Source organism: Thamnophis sirtalis, unplaced genomic scaffold (assembly GCF_051295495.1).
Source record: "Thamnophis sirtalis isolate CommonGarterSnake01/CBP01778 unplaced genomic scaffold, rThaSir2_p1.2 scaffold_15, whole genome shotgun sequence".
Classification (NCBI taxonomy): Eukaryota; Metazoa; Chordata; class Lepidosauria; order Squamata; family Natricidae; genus Thamnophis; species Thamnophis sirtalis.
Window position 1 is genome coordinate 38,665,739 of NW_028261395.1, and position 24,899 is coordinate 38,690,637.

Sequence of the window (24,899 nt, forward strand, 5' to 3'; positions counted from 1 at the left end):
GTTTCTTCTTGAAAGCTTTAGCCCAGATTTAACAGATTAACAGAGTTGGAAGGGACCTTGGAGGTCATCTAATCCAAACCTCCACCCCAAGCAGGAGACCCTACGCCATTGCTGACGGATGGCACTCCAGTCTCTTCTTGAAAGCCTCCAGGGTGAATCTGCCACAACTTCCGAAGGCAACTTCTGCTCCATGGGTTGATTGCTCTCCCTGTCAGAAAATTTATCCATATTTCCAAGTTGAATCTATCCTGGATCAGTTTCCATCCATTATTTCTTGTCTGGCCTTCGGGTCCTTTGTAGAATAGCTTGAGCCCCATCAAATTTACAGCCCCTCAAATATTGGAAGACTGCTCTCCCTTGGTCCTTCTCTTCACTAGACTAGCCATGCCAGTTCCTGCAACCATTCATCATATGTTTTAGCCTCCAGTCCTTTGATCATCCCAGATAGATTCAGATTAACCGAAATGGAAAGGACCTTGTAGGTCATCTAGTCCAACCCCTCCCTACCCAAGGAGGAGACCCTGGACCATTCCTGACAGGTGGCAGTCCGTCTCTTTTTGAAAGCTTCCAGTGATGAAGCTCCCACAACTCCCGAAGGCAACTTCTGTTCCATTGGATTGTCCTCCCTGTCAGGAAATTCCTCCTTATTTCTAGGTTGAATCTCTCCTTGTTCAGTTTCCATCCATTATTCCTTGTCTGGCCTTTGGGGACTTTGGGAAATAGCTTGATCCTCTCCTCTCTGTGGCAGCCCCTCAAATATTGGAAGACTGCTATTCTGCCTCCCTGGTCCTTCTCTTCACTAGACCAGCCATGCCCAGTCCTGCAACCGTTCTTTGTATGTTTTAGCCTCCAGTCCTCTAATCCTGTTTGTTATCTTCTCTGCACTTTTTCTAGAGTCCCAACATCTTTTTTATATCTAATTAAAATCAGGGCCTCTGGCCCTCCCATGAATGCCTCGGGCCATCACAGCTAGCAGAGAAGACCGTGTGTGTGTGTGTGTGTGTGTGTGTGTGTGTGTGTGTGTGTGTGTGTGTGTCTTCCTTTACACTCCTTTCATGTACTCCAGGCTGTTAGTTTAGCTGTGGCTTCTGTTCTCCCCTCTTGCCCAATTTCCTAAGGAACCGTTCATCGTATTTTTAGCCTGCAGTCCCCTCATCATCCTGGTTGCTCTTCTCTGCACTTTTTCTAGACTCTCCACATCTTTTTTTAATAATTTAGTGACCAAAACTGGATCCAATATTCTAGGTGTGGCCTTACTAATATAATACACTAGCCATATAATAGTCAATTTGCTCTTTCTCACACACACACACACACACACACACGGTCTTCCCTGCCAGCTGTGATGGCCCGAGGCATCCACGGAAGGGCCAGAGGCTTTTATTTTTGCTTGTCGTGGGCCGCCAACTCTTCCTCTTACTACGGAAAGGGTGACTAATGACTCTCTTTCAAAGCTAGTAAAAGATTTCCCTTTTGTTTGAATCTTTTGAGAGCTACTGTAGGCATATATGTGGGTTGAGTGCGGCTGAGTTTGGCACACCCTTCATCAGGGTCAGAGAGGGTGAAGGGTGAGGGGAATCGAAGCCTCATTGGGGCATGTGTGTCCCCTCCAAAGACAGCAAGGTAAAAGGTAAAGGTTCCCCTCCTTGCACATACGTGCTAGCTGTTCCCGACTCTAGGGGGTGGTGCTCATCTCCGTTTCAAAGCCGAAGAGCCAGCGCTGTCCAAAGACGTCTCCGTGGTCATGTGGCCGGCATGACTAAATGCTGAAGGTGCAGGGAGCGCTGTTACCTTCCCACTAAAGGTGCTCCCTATTTTTTCTACTTGCATTTTTTATCTGCTTTCGGACTGCTAGGTTGGCAGAAGCTGGGCCAAGTCACGGGAGCTCACTCTGACAGGTTCAGCATCTTTAGCCAATGAGCCACCACGTCCTAAAGACAGTGGCACACAAACACACCCAAATGACAGTGGAGAGGAAAGATTCGAACAAGACCAAGAAGGAGGAGGAAGGAGGGAGGAGGAGGAGGAAGAAGAAGAAGAAGAGGAGGAGGAGGGGGAGCGGGAGGAAGAAGAAGAAAAAGAGAGGAGGAGGGAGGAGGAAGGAGGAGAAGGAGGAAGAAGAAGAAGAAGAGAGGAAGAGGAGGAGAAGGAAGAAGAAGAAGGAAGGAGGAAGAGGAAGGAGGAGGAGGAAGAAGAAGAAGAGGAGGAGGAGGAGGAGGGGGAGCGGGAGGAAGAAGAAGAAAAAGAGAGGGAGGGAGGAGGAGGAGGAGAAGGAGGAAGAAGAAGAAGAAGAGAGGAAGAGGAGGAAACGGAAGAAAAGAAGAAGGAAGAAGGAAGAGGGAGGAGGAGGAAGAAGAAGAAGAGAAGGAGGAGGAGGAAGAAGAAGAAGAAGAAGAAGAAGAACAACAACAACAACAACAACAACAACAACCAGAGGACAATGTGCTGCAGCCAGAAAGATATTTATTATTAGTAGTAATTATTTATTTTATACAAGCAAAGCCCAATCTGGAAAACACCACACGTTTCTGCTTAACCGGAGTTGCTGGAAATGATCTGCAAGGCAAAAACCCACAATCTGGCATTAGGCAGTGTGCAAAAGGCACACAGGTTTGTGAGCGTGCAAACACGGCCTGACCCACAAAACTTGGTTCCTCACGCTGGCCGAGGTGTTGAGTTGGCCGGTGGAAAAGGGTAGACCCTGGCATCGCTCAAGGGCAAACCTCGAGTGAATTGTCCCACTTGGAGACGAAGGGACAGGGCGAACTCCAAAGAGGGCAGGGGGTCTCTCTATAATACCCACCCACCAAACCCTCTGATATGGGGGCTGAGCAATACCTGCTCAATCCAGGGAGGAAAGCCGAGACGCGGGTGAAGACGGTGGGCTTCTTCAAGGTGTTGCAGCCCCAGACCGAGACGAAGCTGGCCACCCCGTGGACGTACCACCGGCCGTCAGCAGCTGGGCAATTGAGGGGGCCACCGGAGTCACCCTGAAATATGTAATGCATCCTCAGAAACACACTGGCTTCTCCCTCTCTCCCTCTCCCTCTCCTCCTTCCCCCAACCGGAAGCAGTTGCTGGAGCTAAGCAGCCACCAGGAGAAAGAGTTGGCAAAAGAGCTCAGTTCAAATTGGATCTGACCGAGAAGGAGGCTCAGCAGAAGCACCTCACTGAGGACTACCAGCATAGGCTTTCCAAACAGAGGGAAGACCTGTGGGAGTGCAAGGCCAGGTACTGGCGACTGGGGGTTCAGTGGGCTGAGATGGTCAGCCAGTTCCAGGCCATGATGCAGTCCCACTGGAACGAGGCCCTCAAGCTCTTCGCCACCAGCGGCTCTTCTCTCTAGCCTTCGCCCAAAGCCCCCCACTAGGAGGCTGAAGCAGACCCCAAGTCAGAATTTCTGCCCCCTTCCAACCCACACAAAAAGACCCCCAAAACAGGAGACCCTCTGCAGCAACAGGAGCCTTCATGGCACGTATCCATCCCAGGGGGCGTAGTTTGAGGACCCCTGATTTAGTGCAATGTAAAAAATGCAATTAATTTTTCTGTGCACCACCCAAAAAATTTTCACGGACCACTAGTTGGTGACCGCTGGACTAGATGACCTCCAAGGTCCCTTCCAGCTCTATTCTGATTGGATTGGATGGGGGGTGGCAATGCCAGAGCTGCTAATCCAGGAAGATGCCAGCTTCCTTTGCCCCCTGATCTCTGAACTCCAACTGTACCCAGGACCCCCTCCGTGCTTTTACTCACATTGCAGGCAGCTTTGATGTCCCCACCGGCACACACCATGTTCTCCTTGACCACAGTTGACCACCAGTCCGGCTGGGAGCAATGTGGGTAGTCCACCACTGGCAGAAGCGCCTGCTGCAGGATGTCAGGGATGTAGCCTCCGGCTGGAAGAGAAACATTCCCCCTTCCCCAGTGAATGGCTTCGCTCTTTCCAGAGTGGCCCAGTGGTTAAAATGCAGTATTACAGGCTAACTCTGTCCCACTGCCAGCAGTTCGATGCTGACCGGCTCAAGGTTGACTCAGTCTTCCCTCCTTCCGAGGTGGGTCAAATGAGGACCCAGATTGTTGGGGGTAATAGGCCCCGTTTAGAGGGGGCTATGAAGAATTGTGAAGCAGTCTGTAAGTGCTATTCCTTCCTTCTCCTTCCTTCCTTCCTTCCTTCCTTCCTTCCTTCCTTCCTTCCTTCCTTCCTTCCTTCCTTCCTTGTATTTAGAATGCGGTTTTGCAGGCTAACTCTCTCCACTGCCAGCAGTTCAATCCTGAGTGGCTCAGACTTAGCCTTCCTAGGTCAGTGAAATGAGGAGCCAGATTGTTGGGGGCAATAGGCTGGCTCTGTAAACTGCTTAGAGAGGCTGTGAAGCACTGTGAAGTGGTATATAAGTCTGTGCTATTGTTATTTTTCTTTCCTTCCTTCCTTCCTTCCTTCCTTCCTTCCTTCCTTCCTTCCTTCCTTCCTTCCTTCCTTCCTTCCTTCCTTCCTTCCTTTCCTCCCAGTGGTTAAAAATGTGATATTGCAAGCTAACTCTAACTCCTGACTGGCTCAAGGTTGACTTAGCCTTCCATCTTTCTAAGGTGGGTAAAATGAGGATCCAGATTGTTGGGGAGCAAGAGGCTGACTCTGTAAAAACCACTCAGAGAGGGCTATAAAAGCATTATGAAGCAGTATACAAGTCTAAGGGCTATTGCTATTCCCATGCCCACCTTCCCCCCTCCCTCACCCGCCGACAGCCAGGACCTACTGTAGAGTGTGCCCCAGCCAGTGACGTAGCAGGGATGATGGTTGGGAAGCACCTCTTCTCGTGGGGGGAGGCACGCAGCCTGCACCTTGTCGTTGAGCTCAGCCGGGCGGGAGAGTTTGATCAGGGCGATGTCGTCCCTGCAAGAAGAAGAGGCGGCGCCGGTGTTGCAGAGGGGGCTTTTTCCTTCCCAGCCTGGGATTTCCTTTGCAAGAAGGCACTAACCCACCCCCCCACCAGCTACCGTCCTTTGCAGCAGGGATAGTTCTACTCACCCGCAGGAGATGCAGTTTTCGTCCCAGCCTGGGTGCACGAAGATATCCTCCGGGTTGATTAAGATATTCTGTTCCGGACCTTCTACCTTGCCCAGGTTATGTTCACCCAGAACGACCTTGTAGTTCAAGTATGAGCTGGGGGAAAGGGGGAAGTGGAGTGAGATGGAGTGGTGGTGGGGCACTGGGTCTCCTTCAGTCCTCCTTCCCCCAGCCCTGTGCCAGGAGTGCCACAGTCAGAGGTGGTATCCAGCCAGTTCTGACAGGTTCCGTAGAACCGGTAGCGGAAATTTGGAGTAGTTTTGAGAACCGGCAAATAGGCTGGCCATGCCCCTGCTGCCTCCCAGCCGATCTTCTTTTGTTGTCCTGAACAGGAGAACAGAGCTGGAAAGCAGGCTAGTGGGGTGCATTAGGGTTAGGGTTGGGGTGGGCAGGGAATGGAGATTTTGTAGCAACCTTCCCCTAGAGCGGGATGGGAATGGAGATTTTGCAGTAACCTTTCCCAGAAGAGGAGAAGAAATGGAGATTTTGCAGTATCCTTCCCCTGGAGTGGGGAGGGAATGGGGATTTTGCAGTATCCTTCCCCTAGAGTGGGATGGGAATGGAGATTTTGCAGTAACCTTTCCCAGAAGTGGAGAAGGATTGGAGATTTTGCAGTATTCTTCCCCTGGAGTGGGGACGGAATGGAGATTTTGCAGTATCCTTCCCCTGGAGTGGGGACGGAATGGAGATTTTGCAGTATCCTTCCCCTGGAGTGGGGAGGGAATGGGGATTTTGCAGTATCCTTCCCCTGGAGTGGGGAATGGAGATTTTGCAGTATCCTTCCCCTGGAGTGGGGACGGAATGGAGATTTTGCAGTATCCTTCCCCTGGAGTAGGGAGGGAATGGAGATTTTGCAGTAACCTTTCCCAGAAGTGGAGAAGGAATGAAGATTTTGTAGTATCCTTCCCCTGGAGTGGGGACGGAATGGAGATTTTGCAGTATCCTTCCCCTGCCACACCCACCAAGCCATGCCCCAGAACCATTAGTAAAAAATGTTTGGCTCCCACCACTGGCCAGGATGCCCGTGGGGACTCACGAGATGCAGTGCCCTGCGGTCATCACCCAGTTGGGGTGGATGAGGGTGCCCCCGCAGGTGTGATAGAAGTCGGATCCAGACTGGTATTGCAGGGACACCTGCAGCAAAGAAGAATTGGGTGGGTAGGCTCATTACGGCCATCCAGACCTTCCTCTCCCCCTCCAAAGTTCATGGTCTGCAGGAGGAGGGAGCGGCTTTTCTCGAAAGAAGCCCCCTCCCCTCGCTTATTCTGCCTTTCTGGGGGGAGATCGCCCACTTACCTGCCAGGGCCAGCTGTAAGGAATGGCATCTTCTCCATTAACTACCCTCCCGGTTCGGATGGGGGAATACGCCGGCTCTCCGCAGCCGTGGGCTGAGCGGAAAAGGAGGGGGAAGAGGAAAAAAATATCACACAACTTAGTCGCACGGAGTCGCCTTTCCAAGGTGTGTCTCCCCTGTTATCTCTCTACATGGGGGTGTAGCTACACACCAATGCTCAATGAGTTACTAGTCAACTTTGTTGGTGCCCAGACGCTACCACTGCTTCTGCAAATGCCAGTTCAATGCCTGAAGCTGCGGAAAGGGAGCTGGTGTCCCTGCTTCCACAGCAGCCTGGCAGCCCCCTAACCCATACCCCATGCCTGCATTGGCTGAACAGCCCTCCATCTTCCTACCGCTGCCCAGTGCCAGCTTCCCCCACCCACCACCCTCACTTCTTGGGCTCAGCACTGATGTCCATTCGTCCAGGAGAAAGGCGCTTCTTTCAGTCCAGCCGAACGAAGCAGGAAAACCCAACCGCAAAAGATTGGGGGGAATCCTCATTCTCCAGCTTTTCCAGGAGCCCAGCAAGGTGCCAAGCGTGCCCCCTGCCCAGGTGCTGGTGCTTTACCCTCGGCGGCCAGCAGGAAGGCGATGAGAAGTTTCCACATGCTGATGGCAGAATGACCCTCTCGGATGGAGGCAGTAGCGTAAGCCCCTTTTATGCCACCACTTTCGGAGCCAGGGGGACACGTCGCCACTTCTGGCGGCCCAAGGACAGAGTTTAATCTCGTGTCCCCGGCTCCTATCTGTGCTCCCCCCAGGAGACACAGCTGTTCAGAGGACAAGGGGGCAGGGACCTTTGTGGGACAACAAGAAAGGGCACTGCCAATCCATGCGGGCACGGCGCGGGCATGATGGGCCCCACAGCGCGAGGAGATTCTTCGGATCTTATTCGGGTTAACCTGCGTCTGGGCTAGGAGGGACTAGAAACTTGCCACAGTTTGGAGAAAGGACAAGTGGGGGAGATCTCACACGCTGAAGGCCAAGGGTTCGAGGCTTGGGGAAGCTGGCATCCAGTCCCGGCTGGCCTCTTCTTGACAGAGCAGGGCTCACCTGCCAAGAAGCCCCTTCCTCAATGCTGGTGGGAGGAATAACAGATTAACGGAGTTGGAAGGGACCTTGGAGGTCATCTAGTCCAACCCTCCACCCCAAGCAGGACACCCTACACCATTTCTGACAGATGGCAGTCCAGTTTCTTCTTGAAAGCTTTAGCCCAGATTTAACAGATTAACAGAGTTGGAAGGGACCTTGGAGGTCATCTAGTCCAACCCCCCACCCCAAGCAGGAGACCCTCCGCCATTGCTGATGGATGGCACTCCAATCTCTTCTTGAAATCCTCCAGGGATGAATATCCCACAACTTCCGAAGGCAACTTCTGTTCCACGGGTTGATTGCTCTCACTGTCAGAAAATTTCTCCGTATTTCCAAGTTGAATCTATCCTGGATCAGTTTCCATCCATTACTCCTTATCTGGCCTTCGGGTGCTTTGGAGAATAGCTTGACCCCCCTCAAATTTACAGCCCCTCAAATATTGGAAAACTGCTCTCCTATCTCCCCTGGTCCTTCTCTTCACTAGACTAGCCATGCCCAGTTCCTGCAACCATTCATTGTATGTTTTAGCCTCCAGTCCTTTGATCATCCCAGATAGATTCAGATTAACAGAAATGGAAAGGACCTTGTAGGTCATCTAGTCCAACCCACCACCCAAGCAGGAGACCCTGGACCATTCCTGACAGGTGGCAGTCCAGTCTCTTTTCGAAAGCTTCCAGTGATGAAGCTCCCACAACTTCCGAAGGCAACTTCTGTTCCATTGGATTGTCCTCCCTGTCAGGAAATTCCTCCTTATTTGTAGGTTGAGTCTCTCCTTGATCAGTTTCCATCCATTATTCCTTGTCTGGCCTTTGGGGACTTTGGGAAATAGCTTGACCTCCCTTCCTCTCTGTGGCAGCCCTTCAAATATTGGAAGACTGCTATTCTGCCTCCCCTGGTCCTTCTCTTCACTAGACCAGCCATGCCCAGTTCCTGCAACCGTTCTTCGTATGTTTTAGCCTCCAGTCCCCTAATCCTGTTTGTTGCTCTTCTCTGCACTTTTTCTAGAGTCTCAACATCTTTTTTATATCTAATTAAAATCAGGGCCTCTGGTCCTTCCATGAATGCCTTGGGCAATCACAGCTAGCAGGGAAGACCCTGTGTGTGTGTGTGTGTGTGTGTGTGTGTGTGTGTGTGTGTGTGTGTGTTCCTTTACACTCCTTTCATGTACTCCAGGCTGTTAGTTTAGCTGTGGCTTCTGCTCTCCCCTCTTGCTCAATTTCCTAAGCAACCGTTCATCGTATTTTTAGCCTTCAGTCCCCTCATCATCCTGGTTGCTCTTCTCTGCACTTTTTCTAGAGTCTCCACATCTTTTTTTTATAATTTAGTGACCAAAACTGGATGCAATATTCTAGGTGTGGCCTTACTAATATAATACAGTAGCCATATAATAGTCAGTTTGCTCTTTCTCCTTCATTGCTAACGTTGATCTGTTCATTTCTGCACATCCGAATATTTCCCTTATCACCTTCTCATCGATAGGCATCTCTACATTTTTTCCAGCATTGTGCAAATATCATTCTAGCTGCGGTTAATACATGAAGGATTAAATATACCTTCTCTTTATTGTAAATAAATAAATTGTGTTCGTAAGACGAGGGCTACCTGTAGTGCCTCTGAGACAAGGGTGGGTTCCTGCCAGTTCTAACCTCTTCTATAGAAGGGGTTCCACAAATCTACCGTGTCCTTTAGAACCGGTTCCAGCTCCCTCCCCCACACCGCCCTTCCTCACCATGCTTGCCCCGCCCGCCGCTCGCTGATTGGCTGGCTCACCAATCGTCCCGCCCGCCTCTAAGAGTCCTATCTAAACCTTAAAGTCTTAAAGATGTCAAGTTTGAACACCCCTGGGGTTTTTTTCCTAAAGGCTTAGGGGTGCAAGGGTCTTTTAACTTGACAGCTTTAAGACTTGAGTGCTTCAAATGCCAGAGTTCCTGACCCAACATGACCGGAGGAGGAATTCTGGGAGTTGAAGTCCACAAGTCTTAAAGCTGTCAAGTTTGAACACCCCTGGGTTTTTTTTTTCCCTAAAGGGTTAGGGGTGCAAGGATCTTATAACTTGCAAGCTTTAAGACTTGCACACTTCAAATGCCAGAGTTTCTGAGCCAACATTTTGGTTGCTAAGCAAGAGCGTTGTTAAGTGAGTTTCGCCACATTTTACAAGTTGGCCATGTCCACCCAGTCACATGACAGCCAAGCCACTCCCATTCGGTCACATGGCTGGCAAGCCATTCTCACCAGGTCACATGGCCGGCAAGCCACTCCCACCCAGTCACATGGCCGGCAAGCCACTCCCACAACCTACAGAAGAGGTTCTAAAAAAATTTGAAACCCACCACTGCTCTGAGCATCAGCAGAGCGGCCTTTTCGTCTCACACACACACACACACACACACACACACACACACAATCCAGGGAAAGGCTGAGCCAGAGGGGCATTTTTTTGGGCTGTCTTTCTTGGCGTCTGCTCCAGCTGTAGCAGCGAAGTCCTGGAAATCCCTCCGCTCTCTCTCTTCCATGGCCTTTCATGGTAATATGTGTGACTCTCCCCACCCCTGAATACACTCATTCAAAGCCTGGCCGGCTAAGGAAGAAAGGGGAAAGATTTCGGCAGATCCTTGGTGAGATAAGGGAAGTGACACCACCCCGCCTGCCTGCCTGCCTGCCCGGAGAAGTGGGCGAGCAAAATCCCTTGTACTTTCCAGAATTCTGGCTGCTGTTTTGGGATTTTTCCATCGGAAAACCCCCGCACTGCATATCAGACATTAATGCAATCGAGCGAGTCCAGAGGTATTTCACGAAAAGAGTCCCCCGCTCCTCTGCTCACAACAGAATCCCTTATGCCACCAGGCTTCAAATTTTGGGCTTGGACAACTCAGAACTATGCTGCCTTCAGTCTGACCTGAGTGTAGTACTTAAAATTATCCGCTACAACGTCCTACTTCAGCTTCAACCGCAACAACATACACGCACACAATAGACATGAACTCAAGGCAGACCGCTCCAAACTCGATTGCAGAAAATACGACTTCAGCAACAGAGTGGTCAACGCCTGGAATGCTCTACTCGACTCTGTGGTTTCTTCCCCAAAGCCCCAAAACTTTAACCTAAGACTGTCTACTGTCGACCTCACCCCATTCCTAAGAGGTCTTTAAGAGGCATGTATAAGCGTACCAGCGTGCCTTCCGTCCCTGTCCGACTGTCCCCATTGATTCGTATCCATGTCATGTATTCGTAATCATGTTTATACTTTATATACATTATCTAATACATGCTTGGCAAAATAAATAAAATAAAAAGCGATGGGGTCTCTGAAAAAGGTGGTGGGAGACCTGGGCATGCTTCGGCTCCATCTCAGCCTGCGAAGGAGCCAGGATGGAGGGCGCTTAGTCCCTCCGCAGATGTGCTTTGACCCTTTCCCCAATGTGGGGGGTGGTGGTTCCTTCAGCTGGGATCTTCCGCTCTTGGGAGGCCCCTGGAGGCCAGCCAAGCTGTCCCTGAAGCCCTGCCACCTGCTGCTTCTCCCAGCAGGGTCTGGGAGCCCAGCAGATGGGCAGGTTAGGCTGAGAAATCATTAACCTGCTGCAGTCAGGAGGGAAGGTGATTGTTGGAGCACTTTGGGGCCAAGCCAGGTGGGGAGGGGAAAGAGGCAGGGGGGAGGGCAGGGGAGGGGAAAGAGGGAGAGGTGAGGGCAGGGGAAAGGGAGAGTGGAAAGAGGGAGGGGAAAGAGGGAGGGGTGAGGGCAGGGGAGTGGAAAGAGGCAGGGGTGAAGGCAGGGGAGGGGAAAGAGGGAGAGGTGAGGGCATGGGAGAGGGAAGAGGAAAGGGAGGGGAAAGAGGGAGGGGTGAGGGCAGGGGAGTGGGGAGGGGAGGGGAAAAGGCAGGGGGGAGGGCAGAGGAGGGGAGAGGGATAGGTGAGGGCAGGGGAGTGGGAAGAGGGAGGGGAAAGAGGGAGAGGTGAGGGCATGGGAGAGGGAAGAGGAAAGGGAGGGGAAAGAGGGAGGGGTGAGGGAAGGGAAGGGAGAAGAGGGAGGGGTGAGGGCAGGGGAGTGGGGTGGGGAGGGGAGGGGAAAGAGGCAGGGGGGAGGGCAGAGGAGGGGAGAGGGAGAGGTGAGGGCAGGGGAGTGGGAAGAGGGAGGGGAAAGAGGGAGGGGTGAAGGTAGGGAAGGGAGAAGAGGAAGGGGTGAAGGCAGGGGAGGGTAAAGAGGAAGGAGAGGGGAAAAAGGGAGGGGGAAGAGGGAGAGGCAAGGGCAGGGGAGGAGGAAGAGAGAGAGGTGAGGGCAGGGGAGGGGGAAGAGGGAGGGGAGGGGGAAGAGGGAAGGGAAAGAGGGACGGGGGAGGGGAGGGGGAAGTAAAGGAGGGCCCCTTCTTGAACACCTCTGTAGCTGGGCAGTTGGTCCTTCCCTGGCTTGGCAGAGGCCGAGTGCCCAGGACTGGTCATGTGACATGTCTGCCCCTTCCATTCCCAGAAAGATCTGGGAGATCGGCCCCCTCGGAAGGAGCTTCCAGGGAAAAGGGTCTTTTCGAGCAGTGAGGAGGGGGCTGTCCTCCAAAAGAGCCACGCCCCTCACCTGAGCCAGAGGGTCTGGGGCTGTGGAAATGTGGCTCCGGCTGGAAGGCAAGCAGGCCAGGTTTATGGTTTCCTGTGGGACGTGCCAGGCTACTTCACCTTCCGGCAGGTGTGCTGAACAACCAGACACCAAGTCCCAAGTCCTTGTATGCCAGGCCAAGGAGCCGCAGCTAAACCCAGCACGAGGCCAGCCGCAGACAACACAAAATCCACCTCTAAGGAAGCCATGTCTGGGTGGAGGCTTGCACGACGGGCCGCTCCCTGTCGTTTCTCACCGGCGGCTGTGTTCAAAGATAGACAGCTCTTGAACATGTAGGCTCCTTTTGTAAAAACCAGCAGGGGTCTTCATCTCTGTCCATCTGTCCAAGCCAGGAGCCTCAGTCCCAGGACTTTGAGAGAGGATGGGCTTATGTTGCCCCATTTCTGTGCCCTCTAGTATCAGGGGTACCCCTAGCGCTTTGGCCTTATTTTCAGGGAGGTCTTATTATTTTTGAGGTGCAGGAGGCAGCGAGCATGGTCACCTCAGGGCTGCGGCTGCGTTGCAATGTTTTTGGGGAGGGCTTGCTTATTTTGGGGGGGGAGGGTTTATTTTAGCGCATGCGCTCAAAAGCCCAATTGGGCTTATTATCCTGAGAGATCTTATTTGGGGGGGGGAAAACAGGTTGTCTGTCTGTCTGTCTGTCTGTCTGGATAGGTAGGTAGGTAGGTAGGTAGGTAGGTAGGTAGGTAGGTAGGTAGGTAGGTAGGTAGGTAGGTAGATAGATAGATAGATAGATAGATAGATAGATAGATAGATAGATAGATAGATAGATAGATAGATAGATAGATAGATAGATATAGAATAGAGATGTAGGTAGGTAGGTAGGTAGGTAGGTAAGAAAGAGAGAGAGAGAGAGAATAGATTAGATGGATGGATGGATGGATGGATGGATGGATGGATGGAGAATAGATTATATGTACAGAGAGAGAATAGATTAGAGATAGATAGATAAAGAGAGAGAGAGAATAGAGAGAGATAGATGATAGATAGATAGATAGATGATGATAGATAGATAGATAGATAGATAGATAGATAGATAGATAGATAGATAGATAGATAGATAGATAGATATAGAATAGAGATGTAGGTAGGTAGGTAGGTAGGTAGGTAGGTAGGTAGGTAGGTAGGTAGATAGATAGATAGATAGATAGATAGATAGATAGATAGATAGATAGATAGATAGATAGTAAAAGGTACACGGTGGCTCAGTGGCTAAGACACCGAGCTTGTCGATCAGAAAGGTCAGCAGTTCAGCGGTTCGAATCCCTAGCGCCGCATAAGGAAGTGAGCTCCCGTGACTTTTCCCAGTTTCTGCCAACCTAGCAGTTCAAAAGCACATAAAAAGTGCAAGTAGAAAAAATAGGAACCACCTTTGGTGGGAAGGGAACAGCGTTCCGTGCGCCATTGGGCGTTGAATCATGCTGGCCACATGACCACGGAGACGTCTTCGGACAGCGCTGGCTCTCCGGCTTTGAAACGGAGATGAGCACTGCCCCCTAGAGTCGGGAACGACCAGCACATAGGTGCGAGGGGAACCTTTACCTTTATTGTACATTTTCCTTTATTCTACATCACCTTTTGAATTTTGCAACAGCAGTATGCTGGTTGTATCCAATCCTTTTTAAATATACATGACGTTATACACCTCTTAATCACAGCCATTTTTATCTTAATCATATAGTATATAGTCTCTTTTTAAATACATAATATCGTGCGTCACAATCGTATCCGTTGTTTCCATGGTTATAATGTAACACGATCTATACATTTATCACTCTCTGCATTTGGATTTACCGTTGTGTACAGTCCGATAATGATATTGCTTGCAAAACATATTCTCCTATATCGCTTTGTGCCTGTATTTGTTTCTAGTTAGTTAATTTTCTTTCATTATTAATTTTCTAACTTCTGCATCTATTATCCAGCCAATTATACCATAAAGTCTCAGTTTGAGTAGTATTCTGTTTCTCCTTTATCTTTAAGTTCCATCGTTAACGCGTCCATTTTGGCACATTCTAATATTTTCTTATTATTTTCTTACACAATGCTAATGGAAGTGTCTCCATCCCCCTCCCTCCTTCTCCATCTCTGCCTTGCCCCATGCTATCCCTTTCATGGGGCGTGGCACGACAAAACCGCGCTCGACTAAAGCGCGCCCAATTAAACTGCGTTGCTGATGTCATCAACAGGGCGACAACAGCGAGCGCGGAGAAAGAAGGGTGCTTTAAATAGCTCTTTGAAAGCAAGCCGATTCAAGTTAAGGTAAGGGTTAGGTTTAGGGTTAGCTTTAGGGTTAGGTTAAGGATTAGGTTTAGGTTTAGGTTAAGGGTTAGGGTTAGGGTTAGAGTTAGGTTAAGGGTTAGGTTTAGGGTTAGGTTTAGGATTAGGTTTAGGGGGGTTAGGTTTAGGTTTAGGGGTTAATTTTAGGTTTAGCGTTTACAGCGTGCTTCTGTCTCTGCGCTGTTGTCGCCCTGTGATGACGTCAGCTATGCGGTTTCATCGAGCGCGCTTTAGTCGAACGCGGTTTTGTGGTGGAACCTTCATGGGGTAGAGTAGCCTTCTTGCTTGCTATTTAAGGACTGCTTGTGCCAACCAGGGTGTACTTGTAAGGCAGAATTCCTCCTGCTGCCCGCTTCCCCTCTCTTTGACACACTTCAGCCCACGGGATCTAATCCAGGGAAGAATATGGATCTCTCTCTCTCTCTCTTTCTTTCTTTTATACCTGCTTCTCTGGGGCTGCTCTTTTCTAGAGGGGAAACCTGTGCCAGGTGGTGGTGCGGTTTGCCAGTGGCCAGCAGAGCTGGCAGCAGATTCGGACAGTGAGGAGGTTGGGGAGGAAGATGGGCCGGTCCTGGAGTCTGGGGAAGGCTCAGATGAGGGCTCTGTGTCAGAGGAAGAGAGGGGGCCAGAGCCGTCTGACAGTTGCCTTCGGAGTCAGACATCAGTGAGGCAGAAGAACAGCTGGAGCCTGTTCCCAGTGTGCACATGTGCAGAGTTGCCAGACGAAGGGAACAGCTAAAGAACAGGGGTCGAATTAAGGTCCCTTCCAGCTTCTATTCCATTCCATTCTATTCTATTTCATTCCATTTCATTTATTCTCATTCTATTCTATTCCCTTCCATTCCATTCCATTTATTCTCTCATTATTCTATCCTATTCTATCCTATCCTATTCTATTCTATTCCCTTCCCTTCCATTCTATTCTCTCTCTATTCCATCCTATCCTATTCTATTCCCTTCCCTTCTATTCTATTTCATTCCATTTATTCTCATTCTCTTTTATTCCCTTCCCTTCTATTCAATTCTATTTCATTCCATTTATTCTCATTATATTCTATTCCCTTCCTTTCTATTCTATTTCATTCCATTCCATTTATTCTCATTCTATTCTATTCCCTTCCATTCTATTCTCTCTCTATTCTCTCTATTCTATTCTATTATATTCTATTCTCATCCCTTCCCATCTATTCTCTCTATTCTCTCTCTATTCTATTGTATTCTATTCCCTTCCATTCCATTCTCTCTCTATTCTATTCTATTCTATTCTATTCTATTCCCTTCCCTTCCATTTTGTCTCTATTCCCTTCCCTTCCATTCTATTCTCTCTCTATTCTCTCTCTGTTCTATTCTATTCTATTCTTATCCCTTCCATTCTATTCCATTCTATTCTCTCTCCGTTCTATCCTATTCTATTCCCTTCCCTTCCATTCTCTCTCTATTCTATTCTATTCCCTTCCCTTCCCTTCCATTTTCTCTCTATTCCCTTCCCTTCCATTCTATTCCCTTCCCTTCCATTCTATTCTCTCTCTATTCTCTCTCTGTTCTGTTCTATTCTATTCTATTCTTATCCCTTCCATTCTATTCCATTCTATTCTCTCTCTATTCTCTCTCTATTCTATTGTATTCTATTCTATTCCCTTCCCTTCTATTCTCTCTCTATTCTATTCTATTCTATTGTATTCTATTCTGTTCCCTTCCCTTCCATTCTCTCTCTATTCTATTCTATTTTATTCTATTCCTTTCTATTCCATTCCATTCTATTCTCTCTATTCTATTCTATTCTATTCCCCTCCCTTCCCTTCCAATCTCTCTCTATTCTATTCTAGTCTAGTCTATTCCCCTTCCCTTCCCTTCCCTTCTATTCTCTCTCTATTCCCTCCCCTTCCATTCTATTCCATTCCATTCCATTCTCTCTCTCTTCTCTTGTCTTCTCTTCTCTCCTCTTCTATTCTATTCTCATCCCTTCCCTTCCCTTCCCTTCTCTCTCTATTCTATTCTATTCCCTTCCCTTCCATTCTATTCTCTCTCTATTCTCTCGCTATTCTCTCTCTATTCTGTTCTGTTCTATTCCATTCCCTTCCATTCCATTCCCTTCCATTCCATTCCATTCACAATTACAGATTTTTGTCACTGAAACTTCAAAAATGAGCAAGGGCAAGGCTCAAATGATAGCACCATCCATGCCGGAGATCCTGCCCCAAAGGGGAGCTAGAAAAGGGGCAGAGGGGCCATACATGTTCCCACCACTGCATGCAGTTAACCCGTGGGACTCCCTGCCACCAGATGGAGCCGCACTTACACAGGCAACCCTCGACTTAACTCGATTTCGTGACTGTTCAAAGTTACAACAGCACTGGGGGGGGGGGAGTGGGATCGTTTTTCACACTTATGACCATAGCCACGTGATTCAGATGCTTGGCAACTGCTCGTATTTATGACGGTTGCAGTGCCTTGGGGTCACGTGATCCTCCCCTTTTGCGATGTTCTAACAAGCGAAGTCCATGGGGAAGGCAGGCTCACTTAATGACCGTGTGGCTCACTGAAACGACTGCAGGGATTCATTGAGCCGCTGTGGCAAGAAAGGCCGTCAAGTGGGACAAAACCGCCATCACAAATGTCTCACTGAGCAACAGGAACGTTGGTCCCAGTGGCGGTTGTAAGCTGAGGACTACCTGTATATTTGGATGGCATCCGAGGGGGAATGGCATCACAGCGGCCAGTGAAACCCCTAGAGCAGTGTTTCTCAACCTTGGCGACTTTAAGTCCTGTGGACTTCAACTCCCAGAATTCCCCAGCCAGCTGGCTGGGGAATTCTGGGAGTTGAAGTCCACAGGACTTAAAGTCGCCAAGGTTGAGAAACACTGTCCTAGAGCAATAGCAGTCTACCTGTCAAAGAGGTCTAAGCAGGGGCCTTACAGCGCATGCCACCTCCTGAAGATAGCTCAGAGGAGACAGAGAGGCCCACAGCAGCGTCGGAAGGAGCGCCCTGTGGCCAGCCGGGGTGGGCTAGATGACCTCTAGGTCCCCTTCCAATATCACTCTCTGGCGTAGGCTCAGTTTCAGGGAGGAAGGCCGGCCTGGAGGCTCAGTTTCCTCAGAGGGGACACGGCAGCCTTGTCGGAGTGGCCCACAGCAACGTCGGAAGGAGCGTCCCGTGGCCCAGCAGGGGTGGGCTAGATGACCTCTAGGCCCCCTTTCAACACCACCCTCTTCCATAGGCTCAGTTTCAGGGAGGAAAGCCGGCCTGGAGGCTCAGTTTCCTCTGAGGAGACGGAGCATCCTTCTCGGAAGGAGCGTCCTCCTGTGGCCAAAAGGGGTGGGCTAGATGACCTCTAGGTCTCCTCCCAACAGCACTGTCTGCTGTAGGCTCAGTTTCAGTCAGGAAGGCCGGCCTGGAGGCTCTGTTTCCTCAGAGGGGAAACAGCAGCCTTGTCGGAGTGGCCCACAGCAATGTTGATAGGAGTGTCCTGTGGCCAGCCGGGGTGGGCTAGATGACCTCTGGATCCCTCCCAACATTACTCTCTGCCGTAGGCTCAGTTTCAGGAAGGAAGGCCGGCCTGGAGGCTCAGTTTCCTCTGAGGAGATGGAGCATCCTTCTCCGAAGGAGCGTCCTCCTGTGGCCAAAAGGGGTGGGCTAGATGACCTCTAGGTCCCCTCCCAACAGCACTCTCTGCCGTAGGCTCGGTTTCAGTCAGGAAGGCCAGCCTGGAGGCTCCGTTTCCTCAGAGGGGAAACAGCAGCCTTGTGGGAGTGGCCCACAGCAGTGTTGGAAGGAGCGTCCTGTGGCCAGCTGGGATGGGCTAGATGACCTCTGGATCCCTCCCAACATTACTCTCTGCCGTAGGCTCAGTTTCAGGGAGGAAGGCCAGCCTGGAGGCTCAGTTTCCCCAGAGGGGACACAGCAGCCTTTTTCAGAGAGGGTCCACAGAGGGTCGTCCTGTGGCCATCGGGGTGGGTTGTCTAGATGACCTCTATGCCCCCTTTTAACATCACCTTCTGCCAGTTTCAGGAAGGAAGGGCGGCCTGGAAGCTCAAGTTTTCCTCTGAGGAGAGGGAGCATCCTTCTCGGAAGGAGCGTCCTCCTGTGGCCAAAAGGGGTGGGCTAGATGACCTCTGGGTGCCCTTCCAACGTTATTCTCTGCCTTAGGCTCGCTTTCAGGGAGGAAAGCCATCCTGGAGGGATGGGGGTGTCTCCCGCGCCCTCCCTTCCAGGGAGGCGGGCGTTGTGGGTGAGTGGGTGGGTGGAAAGGGTCTTCCCAAGCCCGCCCCGCTTGCGCCTCTCTCTCTCTCTCACTCTCTCCCCCCTCCCTTCCCCCGTCCGCTAAGGAAATCCAGTCCGGGTTTGCCGGGGCGCCGTCGAGGGGAGGGCGGGGCCAAGCGTCCCGGGGAAAAAGTTTGGCTGGGGCTGGCGCGGGGCTCGCCCTTTCCCCGCGCGGAGCAAAAGCAGCCAGGCGAAGAGAGGCGGGCAGCCGAGGCGCGCAGGGCAAGTCCGGGAGGCGAACTCGCGGCTTGCAGAAGCAGCCGGGATGCTGGGGAGCCGGGCGCTAGTGGTGGCGGCGGCCGCAGTCTGCGCCGCGGCATTGCTGAGCGTAAGTGGGGCTGGGGGGCATTGCCTGGGGGTCGCGGCCGCTGGGCAAACGGGGGGGGGTGAATCTCCAGGATGGCGCTGCCGGGGCGGAGGCTCTAATTTTAAAAGGAGGGGGGTTGGCATAGATCGGGCAAGCTCTATTCGTGTCGCGACGGGGCTGCCCGGCCGGATTGGGACTCCGCCGGGCACGGCCTCCCTCGCCACGTCTGGGCATTTGTAGGGCGAGGAAGGAAGGAGAGGCGCGCAGGGAGAGCGCTCCATGCCCGGCCCGGGGCGACTCTTAAGGCTTGGCACTCTCCGGCCCAGATGCCCTTGGGCGCCTTCTTTGCCCGGCCAGTCTCTGCTCCCAGGTGGGCAGCCTCCTTCCTTACCCTCCCAGACGGCTGGTGAACAATGGGTGCCCTTGTTGCGCTGACTTTTGGCGTGGGTGGGCTCCCACGGCCACTCTGCCCCTCCCTGGATGGCCAGTCTTCAGGGCACATTCCTGATGGGTGGGTGGCCTGCTTAGTGGGTAGCCCCTCTAGCCCAGTGGTTCCTAACCTTTTTTTTTTGGCTGTGCCCCACCTAAGCATCTCTAAAATCTTGATACTTTCCCCCCTCCCCGTGACATATAATTCTTACTTTACTCAAAAAGTGAACTCACGCCTAAAAGGTTTAAACAAGGTTCAAATTGCCCCCTTTAAAAATCAAATCCCCCCCCATGTGGTGGTGGGCACCACATTGGCAACCATGCTCTAGCTGGGCAGGAGGATGGGGCTGAAGGGCATCCTGGGGAGTCACTTGCTCCAGTCTAGGGTGGAATGGATGGGCTCTGGGCACCCCCTGGGCAGGCCCTGTTTGACAAGCAGATGACAAGGTGCCAGGTTCTCCATGCCCAGCCTACTGCCCCCCTCCTCATCCCCCGGGCACAGCCTTGCTTGGCCTTGTCCTCCAGCTGGTCCATGCAACCTTCTATTCTGGGCATCCGAGCACTTGGGGTGGCAGTGAAAGATGGCATCGGCGGCCGAACGGGCATCATCGCGCAGGGCCTGTCCCAGAGTGCAGCGTCATTAATGCCCGGAGGGCATCCCTCTTGCTTGCCTGGGTCGGAGAAGAGGAGGTGCAGAAGTTGGGTTTTAAGTTTCCATTTGCTTTTGTGGAGGAGCCTTTCATCACAGCCCTGTTAAGCCTTTGAGGGTGTTTGTCTGTGTGTTTGTGTGTGTGTGTGTGTTTTGTGCTGATGCAAAAGACTGGCTTATTCCGGGAAAAGCCGTTCAACAACGGGTGATGCTTTTTCCACATGGCTCAATTTGGATGGATTGCTTTACCTTGCATTCCAGATGGTTATTTTGGTTTTCTTTAAGGTATGCTTTGCAAATCGCACGGATATTAGAAGTAATTTTTCCCATTCTAGCCGGGCACGCCTGCTTTGATTTTCTTGCATTGTTGTTAGTTGCGAAGTCATATCTGACCCATCGTGACCCCATGGACCACGTTCCTCCAGGCCTTCCTGTCCTCTACCATCCTCTGGAGTCCATTGAAGCTCACGCCTGCTGCTTCGGTGACTCCATCCAGCCACCTCCTTCTCTGTCGTCCCCTTCTTCTTTTGCCCTCCGTCGTTCCCAGCATGAGGCTCTTCTCCAGGGAGTCCTTCTTCCTTCTCATGAGATGGCCAAAGGATTTGAGTTTCCTCTTCAGGATCTGGCCTTCTAAAGAGCAGTAGTAGAAGTTGTTGTAGTGAAATAAAAGGCTGTGTTTGGGCTCGTCATGTTTTGGGGCACCGGGGAGGGGGGGGGCTCCCTGAGCAGCCTTGCGTCCTTCTGGGGGGCATCTGACTTCTTTGGGGCTGGTTTGGTTATAGAGAGGCTTTTGAGCCACACGGCCCTCGGCAGGCAAAGAGGCGCCAGTTAGTGAACTTGGAACTTGCAACCTTCCTTCATTCTCTGGTGTCTTGCTCTGAGGGCTCTCCGTAGGGGGAGAAAGGGAGGGATGGAAACCTCCTCCTTTCCATGGGCCGTTGGCCGAGAGAAACACCCGAGGGGCATTTCTGCTTAGCTGCTATACAAGGATAGCTCAGGGGCTAAGACGCTGAGCTTGTGGGATCAGAAACGTCGGCAGTTCGGCGGTTGGAATCCCCAGCGCCGCGTAACGGAGTGAGCTCCCGCGACTTGTCCCAGCTTCTGCCAACCTAGCCGTTCGAAAGCACGTTAAAAAAAATGCGAGTAGACAAATAGGAAACACCTTTGGTGGGAAGGGAACAGCGTTCCGTGCGCCTTCGGGAGTAGAGTCATGCCGGCCACATGACCACGGAGACATCTCTGGACAGCGCTGGCTCTTTGGCTTTAAAACGGAGATGAGCACCGCCCCCTAGAGTCAGGAACGACTAGCACATGTGTGCAAGGGGAACCTTTACCTTTAGCTGCTAGACCTGTCAGGTACCCCACCTGAGATGGAATGCTTGCCCTCCCCCCCCCCATGATCTTGCACCCACTCCCCCTCTTCTCACTCCGTAGATAGTTCTCGTAAAAGGATTCCCTCTCTACCCAAAAGAGCTTCCAGGTGCTAAGAGTGAGGTGAGACCCTCTCCGGACAATCTTTCTCCCCAGGGAGCGCATTCCTTTGAACGAACGTGCCTTCTTCCCCCTCCTCTTCCTGGGTGTGCCGGGGTTAAGCTGGGGAGGCCTTTTTCTTGCTCTTCCCCCCCTCCCCCCCTCCCCACTGGCTGCAAAGAGGGCAAAGAGCATGCGAGGAATGCTTGATAAGCAGGTCCGAGGGGGTGGAACTGTGGCGGCGGCTGTGCCAGTGATGCGGTGGGGCTAAGGGAGGAGGGGGAAGCCGGTCTGGAGGGAGCTTCCCCACAAGCGTGGCTGCTTGGCCTGGCCTGCGCCAGGGAATCCTCTCCCCTGTTGAGTGGCTCTCTGTCCTCCATAGGGTGGGGCCTGGCCCATACCTGTAGATCCTTCCCACCCGCTGATGTTTGGAAAACCTCTTTCCATGGGGTGTGGCCTTGCGGTTGACCAACCCTCCCCCTCCCTCGCTGCCTAGTCTCTCCAGAGAAGTTGGACCGCTGCCCCCCCCCCGTCACCGGCCAGTCCAGTGCGTTTGGAATGAGACCGAAGGAGGCAGTTCTCCCTGGCCCACAAAACGCAGCGTCCTGCGGGCATCAAAGCCCTTTAAAAAAAAAAGTTTTATTTATTTTATTTATAATACTTTTCATCTCCATCAAACCGTGTGTGAACTGGGTACAGTTATTTGAGAGTTCATAGCAGAGGTGAAATCCAGCAGGTTAAGACAGGTTCTGGAGAACCGGTAGCGGAAATTTTGAGTAGTTCGGAGAACTGGCAAATGCCACCTCTGGCTGGCCCCAGAGTGGGGAGGAAATGGGGATTTTGCAGTATCCTTCCCCTGAAGTGGGGAGGGAATGAGGATTTTACAGTATCCTTCCCCTGGAGTGGGGAGGGAATGGGGATTTTGCAGTATCCTTCCCCTGGACTGGGGTGGGAATGGAGATTTTACAGTATCCTGCCTGGAATGGGGAGGGAATGGAGATTTTACAGAATCCTTCCCATGGAGTGGGGAGGGAATGGAGATTTTGCAGTATCCTGCCTGGAATGGGGAGGGAATGGAGATTTTGCAGTATCCTTCCCCTGGACTGGGGTGGGAATGGAGATTTTACAGTATCCTGCCTGGAATGGGGAGGGAATGGAGATTTTGCAGTATCCTCCCCCGGGTGTGGGATGGGAATAGAAATTTTGCAGTATCCTTCCCCTGCCACGCCCACCAAGCCACACCCACCAAGCCACAAAACGCCCACCAAGAACCGGTAGTAAAAAAAAAATGAATTTCACCATTGGTTCATAGTCCACATACTTGTTGTTAATATTCATTGCAGTAACATTGATAATGCAACTATATATCAAGATAATTGCGATAAAATACCATCATGAACCTCTCCGGGGCAACATTTTCTGATCTTGTATCTCCTCCTTCCTAACTTTTCTTTCTGTTTTCTAGCTATTGATAAAATACATCCCACGTCAACAAATATTCAGTTTCTTCTTAACCTCTCCATTTCTGCACATTCCATTATTTTCTGAACCACCCTCTGCATCGGACGGGATCGCCTCACTCTTCCACAGTTGTGCAAATACAGTCAGTACTTGTAGAATCAAATATATAGTCTTTTTTGCCGTATTTTTCCGGTAGGATTCCCAACAGAAATGTCTCTAGTCTCAGTTCAATGTGCTTCTTTGTCATTCCCCCCCCCCCAAAAAAAACAGATATGTATTTTCAACCAGTATTTTTTAGTTGTGGGACATGTCCACCACATATGGAAATAGGAACCTGGTGTTTGGTTACATTTCCAACATTTGGCTGATCTATCTTTATATGTTCTGGCCGACCTTGCCAGTGCAAAGGACCGTCGATAAAACATTTTGGACAAATTTTCCTTAAATGCTCAAGGGCATCAAAGCCCTTTTGAGTGGCTGTTTGGATGCTGGGAAGACGCCTTCGTTCTCTAGTGTTATTGGGGGAAATGACTTCCTCCCCCCTCTCCCCCCCCCAGTGCCCCCACCAATCTCTCCCGGTGCCCGCGATGGCTGCTATTTTTGAGTGAGCTCAGAAGGATAATTTGGGAGAGGAATGTCTCTGCTTTTGGACCAGAAACTCGAGCAGACAGAGAATAGCCGGAGGAGCTAAACTCTATTCAGAGCCCATCGGAGGGGTCAAGGAGATCAAGCTGGCGGCTGGGGCATGGGCACCGACGAGGCAGGCCTGCTTTCGGAGCTTCCTGGAAGCGGGCATCGCCTTCCTCGGGCAGCTGTCCTGCCTCCCCGCAAATCCTTGGAAACTCACGTGTTAGCAATTAAACATAGTTAAGTGACTTAAGGAGCCCCTCTCTCCCTGCTTCTTGGACTGTATTTCAGACCACCCGTGCCCCCCACATCCCCTACCATGAGCTGGGAATGTTTTAACTGCCCCCCTCCAGCACTGAGGTTTTTAAAAGTGTGTGATTTCCCTTTCCCCTGCAATTAACTTCTCTCTCTCTCTATTTCTCTCTCATCTCTCTCTTTCTCCTCTCTCTCTCTATTTCTCTCTCTCTCTTTCTCACCTCTTTCTTTCTCCTCCATCTCTCTGTGTGTCTCTGTCTCTCTCTCTGTCTCTCTCTTTCTCTCTCTTTGTCTCTCTCTCTCTCTTCTCTCTATTTCTCTCTCATCTCTCTCTCTCTTTCTCCTCTTTTTGTCTCTCTCTCTCTGAATGTCTGTCTCTCTCTTTGTCTCTCTCTCTTCTCTCTATTTCTCTCTCATCTCTCTCTTTCTCATCTCTTTCTCCTCTTTCTTCTCTTTCTCTCTCTCTGAATGTCTGTCTCTTTCTCTTTCTGCTTCTCTGTCTCTCTTTCTCTTTGTCTCTCTCTCCTCTCTCTTTCTCATCTCTCTCTTTCTCCTCTGTTCTCTCTCTCTGTGTCTCTCTTTGTCTCCTCTCTATTTCTTTCTCTTCTTTCTCTCCTTCTCATCCCTCTTTCTCTTCTCTCTCTCTCTCTATTTCTCTGTCTTTCTCTCTCTTCTCTCTATTTCTCTCTCATCTCTCTCTCTCTGTTTGTCATCTCTCTTTTTCTCCTCTCTGTCTCTGTCTCTTTCTCTCTCTCTGTCTCTCTCTCACACACACTTTCTCTCTTTTTGTCTCTCTCTTTCTTTATCTCTCTCTGTCTCTCTCTTTCTCTCTCTTTCTCTTTCTGTTTCTCACTCTCTCAATTTCTCTCTCAGTCTCCCTCTCTGTCTGTCTTTCCCCATGTGTTTCAGAGAGTGTTTGTACACAACCGGACCAGAAATTGGAGCATAAGAGGGGGCTCTGCATTCTCCCCTCCCACCAAGCCTAGCACTTCCTTCTCCCTCTTCTTGGCATCACTTTAAAACTTCCCTTATATTTTATTTGGTGTGTGCATTCCTGGCTTCTGACT

The 24,899-nt window shown here is 51.0% G+C and overlaps 1 pseudogene across 1 annotated transcript; it reads right to left on the reverse strand.

The window, feature by feature from the left end:
• Positions 1–2,446: 2,446 nt before the first annotated feature.
• On the reverse strand, positions 2,447–7,088 carry LOC148042567 (proproteinase E-like; annotated as a pseudogene). The gene is made up of 7 exons (XR_015695162.1): positions 6,967–7,088; positions 6,359–6,450; positions 6,099–6,196; positions 5,024–5,158; positions 4,752–4,888; positions 3,754–3,896; positions 2,447–2,990 (listed from the first exon to the last, which is right to left on the reverse strand). The product of XR_015695162.1 is annotated as a proproteinase E-like (transcript).
• Between the last annotated feature and the right edge of the window lie 17,811 nt (positions 7,089–24,899).